Source organism: Protopterus annectens, chromosome 12.part0 (genome assembly GCF_019279795.1).
Source record: "Protopterus annectens isolate FY-2018-M chromosome 12.part0, PAN1.0, whole genome shotgun sequence".
NCBI classification, from domain to species: Eukaryota; Metazoa; Chordata; order Ceratodontiformes; family Protopteridae; genus Protopterus; species Protopterus annectens.
This window is the reverse complement of record NC_056746.1, coordinates 71,644,970-71,665,527: the sequence shown is the minus strand read 5'-3', so window position 1 is coordinate 71,665,527 and position 20,558 is coordinate 71,644,970. Positions and strand designations below refer to the sequence as shown.

Below are 20,558 nucleotides of genomic sequence, written 5' to 3'. Positions count from 1 at the left end.
CAAAACTTTTCCCACCTTTAATTTGACCTATAACCTGTACTATTCAACTGAAAAACAAACAAATCTGTTATGGGAAAAATATCAAAAATAAACATACAATACGGTGGTTGCATAAGAGTGCACACCCTTAAACTAATACTTTGTTGTGTGTGCACACGCTTAAACTAATACTTTGTTGAAGCACCTTTTAATTTAATTACAACATTCAGTCTTCTTGGGTACACACCTGCCATCAATTAAAGAGACTCTGATTAACCCCAAATAAAGTTCAGCTGTCCTAGTAGGATTTTCCTGACATTTACTCAGTTGCCTGCTACAGCAAAAGCCACGGTTTGCAGAGAGCTTACAAAGCATCAAAGGGATCTCTCTGATGAAAGGTATCAGTCAGGAGAAGGGTGCAAAATTTTTTCCACAGCATTGGATATACCATGGAAGACAATGAAGACAGTCATCAAAGAGTGAAGAAAATATGGGACGACAGTGACGTTGTAAAGAACTGGACGTCCCTCCAAAATTGCTGAAAAGACAAGACGAAAACTGGTCAGGGAGGCTGCCAAGAGACCAATAGCAACATTGAAGGAGCTGCAGGAATTTCTGGCAAGTATTGGTTGTGCACTACATGTGACAACAATCTCCCGTATTCTCCATATGTCTGGACTATGGGGTAGAGTTGCAAGACAGAAGCCTTTTCTTACACAGAAAAACATCCAGGCCTGGCTAAAATTTGCAGAACAATACATCAAGTCTCCCAAAAGCATGTGAGAAAATGTGTTGTGGTCTGATGAGACCAAGGTTGAACTTTTTGGCCACAATTCCAAAAGGTATGTTTGGCGCAAAAGCAACACTTTGCATCACCAAAACCACACCAGCCCCACAGTGAAACATGGTGGTGGCAGTATCATGCTTTGGAGTTTCTTTTCTTCAGCTGGAACTGGGTCTTTAATCAAGGTGGAGGGAATTGTGAACAGTTCCAAATACCAGTCACTTTTGGCCAAAACCTTCAGGTGTCTGCTAGAAAGGTTCATAGATTAGTACTGGGCTAACTGCCCTTGCAAGACATTTTAAGCCTAGCCAATTAATTATCCCTTGTGAGACGCAAACCCTGCACCTTATGTTTGTAAGGCAAACACCTTAACCATTAGGCCACCCTCCCAGCCCAAACAACACCAATGTAATCGACAGGATTCAAACCTGTGCGGGGAACTGCCAGTGGATTTCAAGTCCATCGCCTTAACCACTCGGCCATGATTACAACACCCAAAGCTGAAGATGAAGAAGAATTTCACCTTTCAGCATGACAGTGACCCCAAGCATACATCTAAATCAAAAACAGAATGGCTTCACCAGAAGAAAATTAAAGTTTTGGAATGTCCCAGTCAGGCCCCTTTCCTAAATCCAATAGAAAATCTGTGGGGCCACCTGAAGAAGGCTATGCACAAAAGATACCCTCAAATCTGACAGATTTGGAGTGCTTTTGCAAGGAAGAGTGGACAAATATTGCCAAGTCAAGATGTGCCATGCTGATAGACTCCTACCCAAGAAGACTAAATGATGGTCTTCAGCCTGGTCTCTGTTGACCTTAAAGCCTTCTCTGACCACCATTTGCAGCTGATTGTAGCAACTAGTGGTTTATGTTGTGTGCCGATTGTTTCACTGGGGATGACTTTGCAATCATGGATTCTACCCAAGTGCTTTTTCCTTACTAAGAGGATGTCTACCTGAGTTGCATATTGGCTACTCTTGTGACTGTCTCTCTTTCTGAACTATGTGTTGGCTACTATCAAGCCATTTGCCAGACAGAAGTCTAGAATGCCTTCTTTTTTATTCCTGTTGCCCCACCCATGTGGACCCAGGCATTCCTCATATTCTGTTCTGTGTGCCCCAATATGTGCATTCAAGTCGCCCATTATCAACACCAATTCATGTTGTCCTGCTTTATCTAGTAGGTCCTCTTTTCCTCACTATCACAACCCTGCTGTGGGTCATCGGCTGAAATTATGAATACTCCCCTATCATTACACTGGAGTCTGATTGCTATGAGTCTGTCATTAATTCTTATGATATCCCTCACTGCCTTCTGAAGCCTCTCTCTCACCATAATTCCTACACCATTTCTAGCCTGTAACCCTCCTGAGTAGTGGAGTCTGGATCCCAAGCCAAGTGGTTTGCTTCACTGCCCTTCCATCTCATCTCTTGGATACATAGGATGTCCAGCCTCCTCTATATCATCAGGTCATCTACTTCCAAGCTGTGTCCTGTCAGTGAACCTACATTAAGCATAGCAATTCTCAGTTCATGTCTGGCAGGTTGGTTGGTTTTACATGCAGCTTTCATTCAACAGAGCTATCCCAGGTAACCTAGGCTGGGCAACTAGACACTGGTGGGCCAGTAGCTTATTAACCCTGGGCTGCTGGGTTTTATGGCGGGCACGCACTGGCCATTAGGGGCACATATAACTCTCCCACTATTAGCTAGGGTCCCTGGTGTTGGTCAAAGTAGGCTGGGTCCTCAACCACTTATCACCAGGAACCAGACATGCCCATTTTGGCAACATTAGTTAACATGAACGAATCACCTAGAGGCATATTTTACACCATCGAGTGGCTATCCCTGCCACAGCACATAGTCTGTGATCCATGTTCTCCTGTCTTGAGGATACTACACATCACAGTAGATGCCCATAGCGGTTGGGTCTGCGCAAATCCTCCCCCAATAGGGCACCATGTAGAGTCTGTGCTGTTGCACAGGGAGAAGGTCGGAGGTCAGGATTAAACCATGTACCCTTTGCATGGGAGGCAAAGACCTTAACCATTATGTCAACTGGTATATATATATATATATATATATATATATATATATATATATCTAGGATCACTACTAAATCAAGAATACTTACAATACTGAAGACTGGAATCCTGAGACCAGATACCTGAAAGACGAGAAGACCGGAAGACCAGAAGCGTACAATTTAAAATACTGAACACAGTAAACATACACCACACACATACATATACACACACCTTCACCCAAAACACAAACACACAAACCTACACTACATAAAAGCAGCGGGCAAGCCACCCTGCACCCCCCATGTGGGGGGCTGTGCCCCCCCACCCCCACCTACATATTTTAACTCCAAGGTCGCACTATACAGGCAAACGCACAAAAGCACCACCACACACCTACATTCACTGCACACACATCACAGTCGCAACATACACTTGCACACACAATAAAGCCCCTAACCAGCACAACCAAACAGATACATACCTAATCTCCTGACATCTCCGTACTTCGCAATTTTGAAATTCGCACTTCTGGTCTTACGATCTTCTCGTCTTTCAGGTATCTGGTTTTGGGATTCTTGTCTTCAGTATTGTAAGTATTTGAGATTTAATAGTGCTCCTATGTGTATATATATATATATATATATATATATATATATATATATATATATATATATATATATATATAAACCACCCAGAGAGCACAGAAACAGTGAAACTTGTGCTATAAAGCTTTGCTCCTAAACGGCTTGTAATAGCAGTCGGATTGATTGTTTATGTGATATACGCAACCAAGGACTGTTCAGCCTTTGCCGCTTTGCAGCTACAGCTATTTTGGAACTTCTGTGCTCTCTGGGTGGTTTCGCTTTATTTCTATTTTTGGAAGGGAGGTTTCTACAATATATATATATATATATATATATATATATATATATATATATATATATATATATATTTATATGAATGTCTCGTCAAACCTGGGATGCTCACAACATAGAAGACAGAAGAACAATAATTTCAGATGAATCTACAATGATCAAAATCACAAAACAATGAAAACTATTTTTTTTATCAGGGGGTAAGCCCCCCTGCACTCCCACAACCCATGCTAATTATATACCAACTCCAAGATTGACACAACAGTAAGGTACGGGCAAATTCTCTGACCCCTCTCTACCATGATCTCATGCAAAAGGCTATTGGGAAAAACACTATAGAGATGAGTGTTCACTCTTACGAGCATTCTGTCTTCTTTACAGGTTCAAAACGCATTCACTCATGTGAGAGTTTACCATTTTACAAATGTATATATATATATATATATATATATATATATATATATGTATAGTGTGTGTGTATATGTATGTGTATATATATATATATATATATATATATATATATATATATATATATATATATATATATATATATGCACATGTATATATGGTTTACTACCACAGCCTTGAAGCCCACAGTCTTGAACCTCATAATCTCTAGACCACAATACTAAAAGACCAAAACACAGAAGACTACAATATCGAACTCCTGGACCCGCTGCAGGACTGTTATTAGTACTCTTTCCTTAGTCCACACCTCTTCAGGACCATTGTTAGCTCTAGCTTCTGGATCTACCTTGGTAGGAGATTTGGTATTTAAGAATTTTGGACATTGTGGCCTTCAGCATTTTGATCTTTCAATATTATGGGCTCAGGATTATGCTCTTTAAGACTGTGGTCTTTGAGTATGTATGTGTTTGTGCATGTATCTGTCTGTCTGTCTATCTGTCTTTCTATACATGGTGCATAGGGAAAACTAATAATAAAAGTACTGTCTTTGGATTAATCAGGCTTAAGAAACAAAGCATAATAACCAGCAAATAACTGCTGTTTTGTCAGATCAAAAGCCAATAATTTCTGTTACAGCTGTTCTGTTGATGAAAGCATGTGTTGTCTGCTAAACAGAGCATATTATATGATAAAGTGAAGTTTCTGCATATGTTTGTTTGCAGAAGTGTGGTTAAAAGTAAATTCCCCTAGAAAAATGTTACACTCTCTTTCATTCTCTCTTTCTCTGTCTCTCTCTTTATATAGGTTTAGACACACACACACACACACACACACACACACACACACACACACACACACACACACACACACACACACACACATATACATATAGGAGAAATGAGAATGTTGAGTATTTTGCTCTTCTCCTTTAGTTATTTTTTGCAATGAATCACCACACCTGCGCTACTTACATACACTAAGTCTAAGATCAGCATACCTCGAAGAAAAATACACAGAGATCTCAGACTTAGTACATGTAAGTTTCTATTTTCATATATTCAGCCTTTTTTTTTGGGACTCACATGTAACTAATGTCCCAGAAGTTTTAACTCTGACACACATGTATATCTATATCTATATTTATATCTATATCTATATCTATATCTATAACTATATCTAATGTATATCTATATCTTTAGCTGTATATATATATATATATATATATATATATATATATATATATATATATATATATATATATATATATATATATATATATATATATATATATATATATATATATATATATATATGAGACAAACAGACCAACTCACTTTATTAATACAATAACGCAATTGCTTTGACACAGAATTTCCAAAGGACTTCATTAGACAATTAGAGTAAGCTTTATGCATGGTACTGTAACTGCAGCAATCTGCTTGTTATATTTGCAACATTATTAAGCATCTGTTGGGTTTTTTGTTTCTGATAACTTCTTGCAGTTAAACGCTTTCTCTAGAGGCTCCTTTAGCTGTTTAAAACTTTCATTTAAAGGCTCACTGCTGCTTTTCAGCTGTGAGAAACATTTCTGCAGTTTGTTTCTCACCCTCCCTCCCTGTTGGTATAGTTGGTGGCTTTGCAGTTGCCCGCCCCTAGTGTAAATTTGATCTGGGACCCTCCTCCCAGTCTAGTGTTATTACCTCATTCTACCCAGTACAGGGAGAACATTTGAGAAGGCTAATCAGCTTAGTTTCTGCTACTCCTTTCTCTCTTTCCACTAAAAAAAAAAAAAAAAAAAAAAAAAATTCTAAGCTTGTTGCCTGTCTTTCCTGTGGGTAGTCTAGTCTGGATATAGATTGCTGTGTCCAGGACTATTTGTAGGCTTCTAGGCCCCCATGCCTTTCTGTGTTGGAGGGAAGCCTTCTAGCTTAATTTTGTTTCTTAGAACTAGCTATTTTTTTGTGTCAGCACTAAAGTCTGTTTCTTTGAGCTCAGCACTTGTTCAGAACTTACTGTAAGCACTAAATAAGCTACAAATTACTACAGCACTCAACTTTCCTCACTGTCTAGAGGAAAACAGTTTCTAGTACTTAAAAAATAAGCACCTATCCAGGCATGTCTAAGGGTCAGCTCCCAATGTTTTCTCCTGTCTACCTGATGAATCTGGGTATCTTGGGGCAATGCAGTAATTGCCTCATGTACACAGACAACCCTCTCCTCCTACCACCCAACACTACAAACTGTGAGAGATGCACTTATATAGCCAAACTGGAAGTAAAGCTCTCTTCACCCAAGACTGGACTAGACAGTCAAGAGGAGAAGGTAAACACTTGCACCTCACCACACTCAGCACATAGTCCCTCAAAACCTACACCACCAAAACACACACATAGAAACACAAAACACACACCTACATTCGTGGAGGCTCTCAGTAAAACCCTGCCCAAGCAACAGGGACCGCCAAAGCAGAAACACAAGCAACCACCCCCCAACACAACCCAAATGAGACATAGCCCACAAACTCAGTGTGCCACTCAACCACAGCCCATAAGGCATAACAACGTACCCAACACTCTAGTCATAGGTGACTCTATAGTCAGGCACACTGATGTTCCACTCACCAGCCTAAACAAGGAGAAAGTTACTGTCAGCTGCCTGTCGGGTGCCAGGGTCCGCCACATGATGCATGCACTCAGGTCACTCCACAACAAGTACAAATATGACTCTGTCATTGTCCATGTTGGTGTGAATGACCTGAGATGTACCTCCTTGGACTACATGAAAAGGGACATGGAGGAGATGTCCAATCTTGTAGCCCAGGCAGGTATGACCCTAGCCCTGAGTAGCATCCTGCCATCACCCAGAATGATACCACAGTACAAGGACAAAATGATTGACTTCAACAATTGGCTAAGCTTCTGGTGTCATTCTAAGGGGATCCAGTATCTGTCTGCCTGGGATGACATGATCGACAAGCCACGATGCTTTGCCAGAGATGTCCTGTGCCTGTCACCCCTGGGATTCCGGATACTGGCTAAGGCTCTAGCCACCTCTATAGTGCTTTTTTTAGGCAAGGTTCAAATGAAGAATTCACCACCCTAACAGGTACAGGAAAGAAGAATCTGAGGGTATTGCTACTCAATGCTAGAAGTCTAAACCTCAAAATGCACTCCCTCAAGGCACCCCTTAAAATGGAGAACATTGACATATGTGCAGTGACAGAGACCTGGTTCAAGACTCCAGAGAGTACCCCTGCATTACCAGGCTATAATTCATACCACACATTTAGGCCACCTAACCTGTACCGAAACACTAAAGGTGGAGGCGTGTCCATATTCATTAAGGATATCCACACCTCCAGGCTAGTTGCTTAGCATAATGCATCCGAGATTATCCAAGTGCAACTAACTCTGGGCAAGACCGCAATCTAAATTGTAGCTTGCTACAGATCCCCCACCATGCCCCAGGATTCCCAATCCTCATTTCTTAATACACTGGAAAATATTAGGGTACAACCTAACACCCTAATAATGGGCGATTTCAACTACCCTACCATTAACTGGGAAAACTACTTATGTACCAACTCTTGTGCTCAACGGTTTCTGGAATTCATAAATTCCAATGCCATGGATTAACTTATCCACACCCCCACCAGGGGCAGCAATATCCTAGACCTGACTATTACCAACATGGGCAACCGGTGCTCCACACCAGAGGTCAATTCCTCTTTGGTCAGATCCGATCACAAGCTAATCACTCTAGACATCCACATCCCTCCCCCACCCCCCATTAGGGAAACCACAGTAAAATATTTCTCCAAAGCCAACTTCACGCTTCTTAAGACATAAGTGGCAAACTTCACGACACCCATGCTGACGGACAATAGAGGTATGACTGCTGAATCCTACACAAATGCACTTTATAAGCACTTACACGAGTGCATGGATCGTGCAATCCCTAACAGAACCAAGATGCTATCCTCTAAAAAAAGGAAGCCAATCTGGTGGTCCCCTGCCATAAACAAACTCTACAACAGAAGAAAGAAACTGTTGCAAAAAAAGAGTAAAATCCCATGATTGGAGAAATTCCCTGGTCAGCCTCAGTAAGAAGCTAAGATCCCTCATAAAATCCTCCAAAGCTAGTTATGAAAACAAAATCGCCACTGACTCTAAAGACAACCACAATGCATTCTATAGCTATGTCAAGAATCTCAATGGCAACATTCAGATCTGCTCAGAGTTACAGCACAATGGCACTAAATATACAGAACCAACTGATATTGCCAACATCCTGGCAGATAGGTTCAGTGATAACTTTACCCCCCTGTCATCCCCTAAAGGGAACATCTCTATACCAGAAGAATGCAAAGATCCTGTAATCACGGCTGCACAGGTGAAAAACACACTATCCAAAGTCAAGAACACAGCATCCATGGGACCTGACAACATCCCAGGCTGTGTTCTACATGAACTACAGAACAAACTGGCACCCCACCTAAGTACTATGTTCAATCCTAGCCTCACCTCAGGCTATGTGCCCACTGAATGGTGCACAGCAACAGTTATCCCACTCCACAAAGGGGGAGTCACCACAGACCCTGGAAACTACCACCCCGTTAGCCCAACAAGCCTGGTCTACAAGGCTATGGAATGTATCATCATGGAACTTATAAACAATGACATTGGTAATCTCAAAACTCAGGACCCCACCCAGTTTGGGTTTGTAAAAGGCAGATCATGTCTCCTAAACCTGATAGATTTTTTTGAAGCAGTCACCAAAGCCGTAGATGAGGGTAAGGTGGTTCACACAGCCTATCTAGATCTCGCCAAGGCTTTCCACACCATCCCCCACTCTGGAATTATAGATAAACTCACTAAACTAGGTATAAATCTCTGTGTCACAAGATGGGTTGCCAACTGGCTCACTGACAGAACCCACACTGTGAAAGTAGCAGACTCCAAATCCAACTTCAGACCAGTGACAAGTGGAGTAGCACAAGGTTCAGTCCTGGGTCCTCTCCTACTGGTATCTACTTCTCTGAAGTACAGGCCAACACAGAAGGTCTTTGGCTAATGAAGTTTGCAGATGACTGCAAACTAGGAGCCATAATCAAAACAAAACAAAAGATGTGGACATCCAACAAAAGGGCATCACTGAGACAGATGCCTGGTGTCAAAGCCATGGCCTCAAGCTCAATGCCAAAAACTGCATTGTCATCCCTTTTGGTAAAAACTCAGTACCCATTTACTACCACATAGGCAGTAGTCTACTTAACACTGAAAGTGTGATAAGAGACCTTGGGACACAGGTGGACAGTAGTCTCTCCTTTGATAATCACATCGCCACAGTAGTCAGGAAATCCTTCTACATGGCACACCTCATCACAAAAGGTTTCTCATCCATGAAAAAAAGGTCATTGTTCCTCTCTACTCATCACTCATTAGACCCATTATAGAGTACAAGGCCCCTTTTGGTATGTACCTCACAAGACATCTACAACAACTGGAAAGGCCACAGAAATACCTCAAAAAGAGGATTACCGGCCTCAAACAGATGCCCTATGCAGACTGTCTCAAAAAACTGCAGTTTTACTCCGTTGCATATCGCCTACTCAGATGCGATCTTTGCCTAACACACAAAGCTATGTCAAACCCAGAGCTTTTAGACATGCTCCACTTAAAGAAATCCCAATCCCTACGAGCTACACACTCTAGGGACCTAAACCTTGTCACCACAATAAACAGAACATGCTGGAGGTATAGATTCCTGTCCCAGAGACTTCCCATACTCTGGAACAAACTACCTATCTGTATCAAACAAAGCTCCTCATTAGCACTCTTCAAGAAAAATCTTGATGATTGGATGGGAGATAGATAATTCACCCTGTGGATCACTTCTGTGGCTCTGCTCAACAGTGGCACAGGAAAATAATTTTCTTGGGTGGCGAAAGCCAGGGTACCTTTGGCTAGGCTTATATAGGCCCTAGGACCAATAGGCTATTGGTCCTAGGGCCTATATAATCCTATGAACCTATGAACAATTGGTCAACTGGTTCAGCTCAGCAAAAAGAAAAAAGATTTATCCTTAACCCTCCTTAACTCATAGTTGATAGGGGCTGATGAGCACACTACCTCTGGCTCTGGTAGTTCACTTTCACTTTTTGCTCTCTCAAGTCTCTCCTTGTGTTGCTTAATTTAATAACCTTCTTTGGACAAGTCTAAACATCACAAGGTCACATGAATGTATCCCACCTGCCATGGTGTTTCTCTTTTCTCACCTTCATAGCAGTATGCATTTTTCATTGCCCCACATAATTTTTTATATTAGCTTTTTCTATATTTTATTTACCGGCCTTGCTTGTGGCGCAGAAATAACGCATCTGCTTATACTGTCAGAAATTCAAGTTTGGGAATGAACATAAGATACTCATGCAGTTGGGATGGGGATCCAAGGGGAAGTGACCTGTTTACTTTTTTCTTAGAGATGGATCTGGGGAGATTTCTGAATCAATACTGTCACTCTGTGGGTATAGGATAGACAGTTATGCAGGATTCCGGAAAAGATAGGCTCATCTCACGCATGAGCAGTAAAAGAAGGAGGATGGTGAGGTGCTTGCTGCAAGGAAGGGATTAAAAAGGAACATTTTACCCTCATTAAAATGATTTGTTACATTCGTATTTCACCATAGGCAGGTAGGCCTGCATAGGATTATATGTGTGGTAAACAGGGACCCTTGGAGGGAGAGAACAATATTTAATACTATTTCTTTATTTAGTTGGGGATCCCATGTATTGAAGTCATATTTTTTCTTGTTTTTATACCCTGAAATAAGCACTATGTGCTATCTGTTCTATCTTTATCTACATTTCCTTCCTCTCTGGTTTCTACTCATGATTACATTACTTAGTGCTTAACTGCCTACGAGCCTGTTTTATGCTCAGTCTTTAAGTTCTGCTGAACGACACTTAATTACAATCATTGAAGTCCCTTAAGTGATGCTTATAAAGGAAGTATGCTTTCGATTATAACTAGCCATGGCAATGAGCAGCATTTGCACTGTATTACAAAGTTATTCATAGGTTATATGTTTGCAGTGATATCACTTTGTGTACTGGTACCGCAGTGGCCATTCTATGCTTGTGGCCTAAGTGACCCTTGGGAGGCTAAGCCATGTCACCCATCAGGTATGACTATGTTAATTCCCCATAGACAGTACACTATTACCATATACCCTTAACTGTGAATTTACAAGCTCTCATCAAGTCTGGTCTGATAGATAAGGGGTGTCTGTTCCAGAAACAGGTGATATGTTGGGTTAAGCACCTGTCATGTCAGCAGGTAATGTTGATGTGGAAGAGGAGATTTAGATGTTTAGAAGAGAAGCTAGTTGCACTGCTAATGTTATGGACATGGAGTAGGTTGAAACGACAGGTACCACTCAAGGCCTCAGAAGCTAAGCACAGATTTCCCCTAAACAGAATCCCATGTGAAGGAGAATGCATACAGAGAGAAGGTCTTTCATGATAACTTAGGTTAGCTGTACCCTCTTAGTTTGATACATCCGGGGACTTTTGAGTTAGTACAAATGCAGGTACATACTGAAGGGGGCATTATACTCTGTAATAGCTCTATTAATTGGTGGGTGAAAGTAGGTTGATAACTACCTTTTAATATAAAAGAGACACCTATATACATAAGAAGGGATACATAGAAGGATTTCTTAATTGCAGCTGAGATGTGGTGGTTAGTAGAGAGAATATTATTTTCAAAGGTACCCATGCCCTAATAACTGAGTCATTTCTGACATAAGTGGTACTTGTATGATAAAGTCCAGTAGTGTATTTTCAAGTGACAGCTTTATTGAATTTTTGGCATTTAGGGTCAGCCAATATTTGGTGCACAAATCATTAGTAAGATCAAGCTCTTTTTTGGGGAACATGAGGGTCCTTGGGGAATTGACAACTGCATTCAGTCTGTAGTCACCAGCACATTTCTTTAACAACAGCTCTTTGACCTCTGCCTACACATCTGAGAAGTAGATGCTAAGGAGTAATAGACCCAGGTTTGAGCCTTTTGAGATACTACTAGTAATCGTCTTCTGCTGTGAGCAGTTTCTGCTGTACTTAATGGAGTTTAATCAATCAGCCAGATGACTACCCAGCAGACCACATAGAGATGAATGTTGTGCTTACAGAGATCATCACTTATATTAGCATAATGGACTTCAGCAAAGGCTTTTGCCAGATTAAAATATGCAGTCCTGATGAACTAGCCTTCATAACCTTTTCAAAAAAGTTAGCTAGCCTGAGTAGCTGCAATCTGCCTGTAACAAAACCAACAAAACCAAACTGTTTAGAGTCAAGGGGCTACTGACTACCAATATCATTGTTGAGCAATTCAGTAATTATTCATTCCATATCCTTATGGATGATGTTTGAAAAGCTACCACATTTATACCATTCATGGTCAGAAGTGGTATCACCTTGTGTACTGGTACCATAGTGGTCATTCTCCACTTATCTGGGATTTAACCACAGGAGAGACTTAGGCTGAGCAAGTAAAGAAGGGGTGGGCAAGGCAACAGAGAGAAGACAGCCAGAAAGATTGCCAAGACCAACAGAGCTAATATTCTTAGCAGTGGAAAGAGCAGATAAGATCCAAAACATTCAACCTGCAGACACTGAAATAGGTATAAATGCTCTTAAGAGGTAGGTACAGCCATCCAAACATCTGGACATTTAATTATTAAGTTTAACTATAGTATCAAAACTGGCTTTGGGCCATGAGACTGGAGATTGCCATGGTTAACCATCTTTATAAGACTGGACTATTAACAGAGCTTGGAAACTACAGCCCCATTAGTCTTACTACCCTTATATGCCATGGAATGAGTTATCATGGGACATAGGTAACCTTCAGACACTGGACACAGTTTGGCTTGTCAGGGGAAGGGCATGCCTACTAAACCTGGTGGACTTCTTTCATAAGGCCACAAAGACAATGGATGAGGGAAAAACAGTGCATACTGCCTACCTAAACCTGGCTGAGACATTTGATAAAATACCTCACTCAGAAAATTATCAAACTCACTGACTTACACATAAACCCCTATATAACATGTTGGATTGACAGCTGGCTCACATATGTGGCCCAGGAAGTTAGGATTGGTGAGACCACCTCTACAAAGAGACATATCACTAGCAGAGTCCTTCAGGGCTCCATGCTTAGCCTATTCCTCTTCGATATCTACTTCTCAGAAGTCAAGGTCAATGACAAAGGCTTCTGGCTGACCAAGTTTGCAGATGACTCAAACTAGGAGCAATGATTGCTCCCCCTTAAGATACTAACATATTGCATGTCAGTCTGACTCAGACAAATGACTGGTGCCAAAGTCATGTCTCAAAAAGTAAATGCCAAGAAATGCATAATAGTAACTTTTAGGAATACAGACACTCAAGGAAATTATATAATCAATAAAACGCCTCTAAGAATTGACTCGGCAGTCAGGGATTTAGGACACATATAGATAGTAGCCTGGCCTTCCACCAAAATATAACCAAGGTAGCAAGGAAATAATCCTATGTCATGTAACTTTCAAGTAAGGGCATAGTCCCTAGGTCCAGAAAATTCATTCTGCCACTTTATTTGTCCCTCATCAGACACATCGGGTATGATGCCCCCTTTGGCATGTACACGGTCAGACATATGCAACAACTGGAATATCTGCAAAGGTTCCTTACCAAAAGAATTAAGGGCATACACACATTAACCTATGCAGATCACTTTAAATCCTATCTCTCTACTCAGTCTCCTACAGACTACTGAAAGGTGATCTATGCCTGAAACACAAGGCTTCCTTGGCATCCTTGAACCCCACCCTGATGGACTTTTTGTACATCTGCAAAACAAACAGCATCAGCACTACTAGAGATAAGGATTTAAATTGTGCTTCTGACATGAATAAGGCATGTTGAAGAGACATATATGTACCTTAGAGAATCCCCATATTCAGGAATAGTCTCCCATCCATGTAAAGTAGAATCCCTCCCTTACCCTATTCAAATGTAACCTACATCAGTGGCTGGAAAATTGGAAATTCACCCTAGATCTGTGCCCCATATCTCTCATGCAGACACATTCAGTAGATCATGTCCAAAATAACAAACTCCTTCTATATAAGGAGTATGTTATTTTGTTTGCCTGCTTGGTGTACTCTGCCTGAATATCGCTGATCTCTGTTGCAATTTATTTTAAATTGAAGCTTTTCATTTAAGGTTTGATATCTTCTATTTTGCATCTTACTCTTGTATTACATTTCTGTTGGAGTTTTAAGAGTTCTTGGCTAGGGTCAGTTAAAAAAGCTAGCAAAGAATTCCTTTGCAAACAGTGAATAACATCAGTTAATAAGTCAGAGGAGCAGATAAACAGCATTGCTCTTTTAGTTAGAAATATCTCTATTTAGCAGAAGTGTTTGTTTAGCCTACTTGCTATACTCTGTCTGAATAGTGCTGACTTCTGGCTGCATTTTATTTTTCCCTCTCACCTAGCTAATTGTTGTTCTGTTCTTAAATTTGGTGGCTTTTGAGTTTCCCACCCCTATTATAAATCTGATTTTGGACATTCCTTCCAGGCCCATTTCATCAGCTCATTATACTGAGTACAGAGAGATCATTTGGGAAGACTCACCTCCTTAGTTTCTCAAACTTGAATTATCTCCTCTTTCCTCCCTTTAGACTTAACCTAAAAAATGCACTTTATTCAGCTGCTTTTACTGTATTTGTGTTTCTTCCTACTTTATTACTTTATTTTGCTTTTGCTGCTTGTTCTTAAAAGTACTTAATTGCGTTTGTTCTGCTGCATTTATTACTGCTTGTTAGTAGCCTGATTAAAATGTAACTGTTATTCTAAGCTTTTTGGTTTAATCACTTGGGCTTCAGGCCAGTTGTTTTACATTAGGAAGGTTTGTGGTCTACACTATTGTGGCAGGAGATGTAGCTTATATCCTTCTAAGATGGGAATTGCTGGTTCAAGGCATAGTGCGTCTGCTATTCTAAAAGTGTCTTAGTCCTGGTTTAAGCACTTGTGCTTCAGGCTAGTTATTTTACATTAAGAAGGTTTGTGATCTACACTCTTGTGGGAGGAGAGGGTAGCTTCTGCCTTTCTTAGCTGGGAATTGCTGGTTGAAGGCTTATTGTGCCTGCTTATTTGACCTTTTTTCTGCAATTGGTGCACTTTATTTGTTGTAACATAGACTAGATTCAGACCTGCTGAATCTACCTCTGTTTTTTATAACCTGAGCAGGCCATGTTTTCATGGAGAGGGTTCCCCTGCACCCTAGTGGCAGGAGTGTGCAGTTAACTCATTTGATTGAAAGTTGCTGGAACAGGGCTCAGTTTGGAGCTTTTTTATTGGTTAATTTGTTTAAATCAGTTTGCTGTCTTTTGCTGCACAAGCAAATCAAACCCATCTGCTGATCTCTGCAAAACTTATATATAATTTTTCACTTCATATTGCGCTTTTGAGCGGCATTTTACCATATCACTGCTTATTTGAACTTTTTTTTATTGTTGCACATTGTTAAACTAGATTCAGAACTTTTAAATCTAGTTCTGTTTGTATAACTTGAGCACTAAACCAGGCCATTTTATATTGGAGAGGGTTCCCCTGCACCTCCGTGGCAGGAGTGTGCAGTTAGAACTCATCTGATTGAATGCTACTGGAACAGGACTCAGTTTTGAGCTTGTTTATTGGTTAATTTGGTTAAATCAGTTTGCTCTCATTTGCTACATAAACCATCTGCTGATCTCTGCAAAACTTAAGAAGATGTTTTCACTGTATATTGCACTTTTGAAATGCATTGTTACCATATCACTACTTATTTGAACTTTTTTTGTTCTGAAATTGTTGCATTTTGTTTGCTGTAGCATAGACTAGATTCAGACCTACTGAATCGTTCTGTTTGTATAACTTGAGCACTAAACCAGGCCATCTTTTGTTGGAGTGGATTCCCCTGCACCCTAGAGGCAGGAGTGTGCAGTTAGAAGTCATCTGATTAAAGGTTGGTGGAACAGGGCTCAGTTTTGAGCTTTTTATTGGTTAATTTGTTTATATCAGCTTGTATTCATTTGCTACACAGCACTGCATTTGTTCATCACTCACTGCCACTCAGCAGTGGGCACCATTGGTGGTTATATATGCAAACATTTTTGCCAGCAAATTTTCCCTTAGTAATCTGCTGGTGCTCCATGTGATTGTCCCTTGCTGACAGGTGATACATTCAGCGAACCTCCTGAGGTAACAACACAGATCCTATCCCCTAGCCCCTTCATAGTTTTTGTCCATTTCTCCTGTCCTCTACTTTACCTGCTCCTTCCTGTCCTCTCTCTGTTTTCTGACCACATTGACTTACCTAGTATTTTGGACAGACAATTTCTTACAGTTTTTCCAGCCAGCCTGGTCAACATGGGCATCCTGAGGCAATGTAGCAATTGCCTCATGTACACTGACAACTCACTTCTTTTAGTCCACAAAAATTCATTATGTGAGAGATGCAGCTATATCAAGAACTTAGAATCCAGGCTCTCTTGCTCACCAGTCAGTCCATCTGATACTAAGCAGGTTGTCAGCATGTACACCTTACCTCCTGCACCTACTAAACCAACAACACATAAACTTATGTATTTGAAGGTCCTTACAAGAAGCTTATTTAAACATCAGAGATCTCCCAAAGGCAGGCACACTTCATATAATTCATCCTCTGCAGAACATAGTACACATAATATATCATACACCAGTGTCTCACCAGTCAAACCCCTAAGGCATAACACAAAAACAAACATATTAGTCATAGGCAACTCAATTGTGAGACACACAGATGTCCCTCTCACCAGGCTGGATAAGGAAAAGGTCACAGTCAGCTGTCTGTCAGGTGCCAGAATCCGCCACATCACACACACACACTCACACACACACACACACACACACACACACACACACACACACACACACACACACACACACACACACACACACACACACACACTTACACACACACACACACACACACACACACACACACACACACACACACACACACACACACACACACCTCTAAATAACAGGCACTGTTATGACTCCATCATAATTCATGTTGGTGTGAACTACTTGAGACATTCCTCACTGGACTATATGAAGAGAGACATGACTGAGCTTTTGGATTATGTGTCTCAGGCAGCTATGTCCCTAGCCTTAAGCAGCATTTTACCTTCACCTAGGATAATACCTCAATACAAACAAACAAAAAATTGACTTCAACAATTGGCTTAGTTTCTAGTGTCATTCAAAGTGGATCTGTTATCTGTCAGCCTGGGAAGACATTGTCAACAGACCTCAATGCTTTGCCAGAGATGGCCTTCATCTGTCACCCCTGGGATTTCAGTTAATGGCTAAGGCTCTTGCCATCCCCATATTGCCTTTTTTAGGCAATGTCACAAGAACAAAATTCCTGACATAAAAATACCCTCTAAAAACAAATTTAAGGGTATGCTGCTAAACGCTAGGAGTCTAAACCAGAAACTGCATTCACTGGAAGCATTCCTCACCCTGGAAGACGCTGACATTTGTGTAGTCACTGAGACCTGGTTTAAGGCTGTGAAGAGCACCCCAGTTATGCCAGAATACATATCCTTCCACATGTTCAGGCCACAAACTGAAGGAGTGAGAACAAAAGGAGGTTGTGTATCAATATTCATTAAAGATAAATACACCTCAAGACTTGTTAAACAGCATGAGTCCCTTGAATTACTTCAGGTGCAATTGACTGTAGGTAAGACCACTCTTCAGGTCATTGCAAACTATAGGACCCCCCCCCTCCATGAATCAGGACAGCCACTCAGCCTACTTGGATCAACTTGAGTCAAACAAGATACAACCAAACACCCTGGTTTTGGGTGGCAATAATTACCCATCCATAGATTGGGTAAATTATACATGCTCACTTGCCCAAAGATTTCTGGACTTCGTTAACTCCAATGCCCTGGACCAGCTGGTTGACACACCCAAAGGGGGCTCAAACATCCTGGACCTGGTTCTCACCAACATGGGAGACTGATGCACCACCCCCGGTGTGTTGCCATCCCTGGGGAGATCTGACCACAATTCAGTCTCGCTAGAAGTTATTATAACACAAGACCACTGCTAGCAACAACAAGACTAAAAAACTTTTCCAAGGCCAATTACAACCTCTTACTTGATGGCACAAATAACTTCATAACCCCCCCTCCCCCCACTAATGGAACAGACACCTATGCTGAGTTCTACACCAATGCTTTATACAAGCACCTGTACAATTGTATTGACTCTGCTGTACCTGATAGAACCAACGCAAGATCTTCAAGGAAAAACAAACCTGCCTGGTGGACAACTGCCATTAATAGGCTATACAATAGGTGAAAGAAATTGCTGTTTAAGAGCAGGAAGGAATGGTCTCAAAATTGTAAACACTTCCACCTTAACTTAAACAAGCAAATAAGACTCCTAGTGAAGTCCTCCAAAGCTAACTACAAATCCAGATTAGCTTCCCTAACTAAGGACAACAATAAGGCATTCTTTGGTTACATACATAACCTCAAAGTTAAGGCCCAGATTTGCACTGAACTTGTAGTTAATAGTACTGCATATATAGCACGCGTGGATATAGCAAACCTGTTGGCTGACAGGTTCAGTGAAAACTTCACTCACGTGTCCCCGCCACATATACCCCACAGCATCCAAAACACCTGTCCCCCACCTAGTATCTCTGAGGAACAGGTCTTAAATGCCCTCTTCAAGGCCAAAAACACAAATTCTATGGGAGACAACATCCTGGGCTGTGTTTAGCATGGGTAAAAACAGAAATTAGCATCACCATTGAACACACATATTGCAATTACAGCCTAAGCACTGGCTTTGTTCCAGTGGAATAGAAAACAGCTACCAACATCCCTTTGCAAAAAGGGGGTGCATCCATGGACCCAGGAACTAGAGACCCATTAGCCTGACAATCCTTATCTGGAAGGCCATGGAATGAATCATCATAGACCTTATTAACAAAGATATAGGAAATCTCCAAATGCTTAACTCCACTGAGTTTGGCTTTGTCAAGGGGAGATCATGCTTGTTAAACTTGGTGGACTTCTTTGAGACAGTCACCAAAGCCCTAGACAAGGGCAAATCTGTGCATACAGCCTACATAGATTTAGCCAAGGCCTTTTACACAACCCCACTCAGGCATTATTGATAATCTCACCCTGCTAGGTATCAACCCATATATTGTCAGGTGGGTTGCAAACTGGCTCACTGATAGAACTCATACAGTCAAAATAGGGGACTCCACCTCTTCCAGCAGACCGATAACCAGTGATGTTCCACAGGGATTGGTTCTGGGGCCCATACTGTTTGGAATATACTTGTACGAAGTGCAGGCTAAAACTTAAGGACTGTGGATGAAAGTTTGCTGATGATTGCAAACTGGGAAAGATCACTGAAACCCCTAGCAATGTCAACATCCTGCAAGAAGGTCTTACACAGACTAATGACTGGTGCCAAAGTCATGGTCTAAAGCGTAATGCAAAAAATGCATTATCATTCCCTTTAGCAAGGGTGATGTTCCTGCAAACTACCACATCAATAGCAATACTCTAAGTACACAGTCATTGGCAAGAGATCTGGACACACAGGTTGACAGCAACCTTAACTTTGATCACCATGTCTCCACAGTGGTAAGAAAGGCATTTTATATTGCTTATCTTATAAGTAAGGGCATTGCCTCAGGAAAAAAGAGGTTATAACTCCCCCTGTACTCTTGCCTCCTTAGGCCAATAATAGAGTACAATGGTCCCTTTGGTATGTTCCTTTCCAAACACCTGCAGCAACTGAAGAGACCACAAAGGTTCCTTACCAGGAAAATTCAGGGTCTTCAAGATCTGTTTATATGGATAGATTGAAATCATTGTGACTTTACTCTGTGTCATATAGACTGCTCAGAGGCACCCTGTGTCTTGCAATATAGAGCAATCTCTGGCCCAGCTTTGATGGAAATGCTGCACCTTTGCAAGTCAAATGGCACATGAATCACTTGCTCAAAGGACCTTAACCTGGTATGTGACATCTACAGAGCTTGCTGGAGAGAGAGATTTGTCTTACAGAGGTTGCCCCACCTTTGGAACAAGCTTCCTATTCATGTTAAACAGAGCCCCTCATTGGCCCTATTTAAGCACAATTTGGCTTTGTTCCAGTGGAATGGAAAACAGCTACCATCATCCCTTTGCAAAAAGGGGGTGCATCCATGTACCCAGGAACTATAGACCCATTAGCCTGACAATCCTTATCTGGAAGGCCATGGAATGAATCATCATAGACCTTATTAACAAAGATATAGGTAATCTCCAAATGCTCAACTCCACCGAGCTTGGCTTTGTCAAGGGGAGATCATGCTTGTTAAACTTGG

At 41.2% G+C, this 20,558-nt stretch overlaps 1 non-coding gene across 1 annotated transcript; it reads right to left on the bottom strand.

Annotated features, from left to right (window-relative positions):
• Window positions 1–1,170: 1,170 nt before the first annotated feature.
• Window positions 1,171–1,252, bottom strand: TRNAS-UGA. Its single transcript has one exon. It is a non-coding gene; the product is annotated as a tRNA-Ser (tRNA).
• Window positions 1,253–20,558: the final 19,306 nt, after the last annotated feature.